The following is a 4,806-nucleotide window of genomic DNA, read 5'->3' as shown; positions in this document are numbered from 1 at the left end:
ATCTTGAGCAACAGACAGATCAGAAGTGTGAGCTGAATCCCAGACTTGCTTTTGAATTTAAAGTTTAAGAACTGATGTTTTTGTCAGCTGGCTGGACTTCTGCTGTGCAGATTTTCTATTTGAACTACTGTGAAAATATTTTTATTTGCAGTGGTATTTCCATTGAGAGATGCTTTCTCTACAGAGTAACTTCTCTGAGAGTGGTTTCAAAAGTTAATCTGTGGAGAATACTGTATCTTGTTTTCAGTATCCAAATGTCCCTTTACAAAGTAAAGTAGAAGATATTATTCTCTTTCTGGTACAATTATTGCCCTGACTTGGCACCTTCTTATTGTCTGAAAAGTGGGCAGAGCCATGTAGGTGCACTCAGAGATTTGAGAAAGACAACATAGGCTTCACTGTAATTTAGTGATCAAGTGAGAAAACACTAGATGGAACATGACATGGCAACATCATGGAAGCTGCTCTGTGGTAGAGTGAGAATGGCTGCTGGCAGAGGAGGAAGGAAAAGGACAGTTTCTTAAAGAGTGAGACAGGAATAAGGTTGCTTGAACAGCTGGAGTTGTTGAGCATCAAGATGATGGAAGGATGTTATGGAGGCAAAAGCAGGAGGAGGAAAGACAGAGCCAGATCCTCAGCTAACATCACTGGGTATTTTTAGGAGTGCTTTCTGTATATAAACAGATGAGGTTCCAGGAGGCAGCAGTGAGGGGGAGCAGTGTAACTCAATGATACTTGTACTGCAAATAGTACATTGCAAAGAGCAAATTGTTTGACTTTATTAAACTGCAGCCTCCTGCAACAGATCAAGGGTCTAGTTTCTAAGCAAAATAATTGTAGCCTAAAGAAAAGTTAAATGTTGAAAGTCCCACAGGCCCTAGATTCCTGTTTGACTTGGCTTCAGGAGCTGCATATACTGTTTGAACCTTAGACTATGAAGTAAATTTGCAAAGTGCAAGCTGTTTTGAAGTCCCTTTCCACAGTAACATAGTTCAGCACTGTTATCAGAAAAGTACAGGACAAAAAACAAAGGGAGGAGGATCAAGTCTGGCAAGTGGACTTGACAGTGCTCTGCAGTTCTGGAGGGGCTGGCAGGAGCTGGGCAGATCTGGCCTAGGCATCAGGGGTACGCAGAAGAATGTCGCCTGGTCTTGGTGGGTAGTGCCAAAGTTAAAGCAGAACTCGGAGCCATGGGCTAAACTGGAACAGGCTGGTGTAATGGAGAACCAGGCTCTGCCTGTGAGACTGCTTCCCTCTATCCTTGTTTATAGGCATGGGGGGTTTTTTAGGAGTGCTGTATCCAAAGAGTGATCCTATGTATGCTGGAGGCCATAAAAAAACATTAACTCTGGAATGTAGCCCATTTAGGCTTGTCCAGTGGCTTGGTACTCAACCTGAACAAGTTAGTCTTAGTCACACTTTGTTTTTCAGCTTTGTGGTCTATTCTGGTTTCAGTTCATTTTATTTTTTTATTTGCCAATAGAGGCAAAAGCTGTGAGTGAAGAAAGTCCCACAGGAGGGCCATCCTTGCTGCAGCAACCCCAAAGCTACCTGTGCAAGGAGAAATGAATTAATGCACCTACAAGAAAAAGGCTGACACTCTTAGCTGTGGCCACTACACATGGTGAGTACCTGGGCAATATCTTGGCTGTCATTTCTTTCCATGGGAAACCTGTCCTTGGCATCATATCTTTGAATGCAACTTGTTGAAAATTTCTGTCCTCTCTTCCCTTGGCTCCTTGCAGAGCAGATTTATGGTCTCATTTTCCTTCTACAAATAAAACCCTAAGTGCAAATCCAAAGGATAAATAATGCAATGCAGACGTGTCCAATGCTGAAAGTATCTTTGTATCACTGCTGAAAGTCTGAGAGGAAAAGCTGGTGAAGGCAAGATATCTTGTGTGAGAAAACTATTTTCATGTTTTTTTCGTGCCAGTTCTGGAGGTTGGAGAGCAATCCTGTGTGCTTTGCCATAAACATCCTGCTGCAGCTCAGGCAAACTCCATGTGCCTTGTCTGTAAAAAGGGGCTAAGGCAGCAATCCTCCCTCACAGGGTTGTTGTGTGGGATGTATACCACTACAGTGCTCAAGGTTGTTCCTTCATAAGCACAGAATGGACAGGTGTTTGTAAGTAAAGCTCAGCATTTGCTCTGCACTGGGTAAAAGGTAGGCATGAAAATGATGACAGCATCACTGCCACTGTGTCTGTTAATGTATCTGCTATTCTGATTGCTTCCACCCTGCCTGTCATCTCAACTGACATGGCTTTGCCAGGTAATGTTTAGAAGGGCACTGGGCATGCGCCACAGAGGCACCAAACCTGTAGGGATGAGTGGGGCTTCTATCAGCTGGCTCAGCAGCATCAACATGCACAGCTGCACGCCAGGACCAAACACCTCATTTTTAGCAAGGGTGGCTTTTTTCTTGGGTTGAGCTGGAAGTTTTTAATTCTGGATTTTGTAGCACAAGATATACCTGGAACCACCCCCAATACTGTTTTCATTCTACTTTGATTCCAGCTGTAATTTTAAGAGACTTGTGTTTAACTAAGCACAGGGACAGTAAGCCTCAGTGTGCAGGACATGTGGATCAGAGATTAGGACTGCTTAATTGTTGTCAACTACAGACCCTGCCCCCGTGCCCCTTACAGGCCATCTCCATGATGCTGCAGCCCTCACACAGAGGGGAGGTGGTGGTGGGCTCAGGTACCTCATCTCCTGTGGGATGGAGAAACTGGAAGGAGATGGGGGTACCTGCTTCCCACTGTCTGAACTTCATGCAATGCAAAGCACTTGAATTAGCTCAGACATTTCTAGAAAGGGAATTTTTTTGTCCTGGGATTGGATAGTTACTTTATTGTCTTTGAGTCAGTGGTTTTGACCACTTGTTTTTTATTGTTTAGTTGGGGTTTTTTCCAGGTTGAAGAGGAAGCTTTTACTATAAACCTGTAATGGTGACAACCAGCCAGAAGCCCTGCTCTGCCAGTGCCCTATCTTACCTGGCAGGCTGCAGCTCCAGACAGATTTATTGATCCCAGCTGCAAGTCATGCATGGCAGAGGAATCTATGGCCTGCCCTGGCCAGCTGAAATAGTCTCACAATGGGCAATGGGCCTCAGCTGGGGTCACTTTAGGCTCAGTCACTGACATGTTGTTCACTTTAAATTCTGCCCTGAAACCACAGATGTTTCCAGATGTGCAATTTGCTGGAAATTATAACCTGTCCTACTGGGCTCAATGCACAGAGATTTTTGACTTTTGTGTTTCATACACCCTTGTGTGTATGAAGGGGTGCCATTGGCTTGGCATGGGCTGAGTTACAGAGGCTTGAAGGGAGTGGTTAGTAAGGCAACTGAAAAGACTGCTCACAAAACAGCTTCAGCATGGTCTGCAATAAAAAAGAATCCCTAGATAGACCAAGGTGGAAGAGACCCAAATGCCAGGAGTGATTCAGTCACCATGCTCACTGAAATGTAATCTCCTTGCTATGGCAGGCAATAAGAAGCCTGTGAAAACTATAACCTCACTGATTTTTTTCCATCATTAGCTATGACCTCCCTTCTGACTGCTTACTCCAGTCTCAAAGGATGGGACCCTTTCTGGGGGGAAGACCTGTGCCTCTGTTCCCTGAGAGGAAATTAGTCTGTAGCATTGCTATGCTTTACTTAATATGTTTATGAAAGTGGAAATACCACCTGAATTTCTCTATAGATTCTGCAGGGAAATCATGTTTCCATATTGCATTATGAGAAATGCAGTGGAAGTGTGCTATGCTCAGTTAATATTTTTAATGTATGGAGGCAAAAGAAACTTCAGTTCAGAAGAAGTATATGCTTCCCTCTTTCTATTCAACATCCATAGTGCTATAAATACAAACTGCAGGGTAGTTTCAGAACTGCAAGCCTTTAAGACTTCTCGAGGGAAAACATCACACCAAATTAATCTGCCGTCAAGTGGAAATTCTATATTGTTTGCATTTGCCAATGTTCTGTATGTGGCTGTAATTGCACTGAAGCAAATATCTGCTTCAAGTTCTTCACAAGATTAAATGTGGCCAATTGGGCGTAAAAGAGTAATTGAAATGCAGAGCTGCTGCTTTGGATTTGTTAGAAGCACTGCTCATTTTTGCTCTGACATGACGACACTAGGTTCTGACTTCCCATTAAAACAGGGAAATTTGGGGAATGTGATTTAGAGCGTCGGGTTGCAAGCTAAGAGGAGGACATTTCTGTCTGGAACTGCTGCTGCCCTGCAGTGTGCCAGTGGGCAGTGTGCCCTGAGCTTGCCTCTTGCTCTGTGTGTGCAAAGGGATACCTTTCTCCCCTCTGACCAGCAGAAAGGCTGTCAGCAGCTGTGCCCCAGGGTGCAGCCTCTGGTTGGGACCTCCAGTACTGGCTCCTGAGGATTTTGTGTTCTGAGCATTTGCCATGGATTTGAAGCTAAAAGGACTTGTGAAGGTCCAGCAACAGCCTCCATGGCTTGTAACAGGGGGAGCCCTAGCTCTGAGTTGGATCCTGACTAGTGTCACCGTGTCAGACCAAAGGAGCGTGTCAGCTTGCAAAGTCTGAAGTCTCACCCTAAGCCAGCTGGATGTGAAATGTTAAAAGATTTGCTTAAAAGCCTCACACTTTCTTTTTCTATTTACTAGTTTAGCCATTTTCCCTCTTGCCATATAAATGTAATTATAAGCAAGTAAAAAGTATTTTTTCAAGTTGACTGTGCTGCCTTTTAATTCTGCATGAAAACTCAACTGCTCCCTATACCCTGCCCAACAGGTAGTTAAATAAACAGGCCCAGGTGAGCAAAAC

Source organism: Pseudopipra pipra, chromosome 8 (assembly GCF_036250125.1).
Source record: "Pseudopipra pipra isolate bDixPip1 chromosome 8, bDixPip1.hap1, whole genome shotgun sequence".
Classification (NCBI taxonomy): domain Eukaryota; kingdom Metazoa; phylum Chordata; class Aves; order Passeriformes; family Pipridae; genus Pseudopipra; species Pseudopipra pipra.
Note: the sequence above shows the minus strand (reverse complement) of the source record.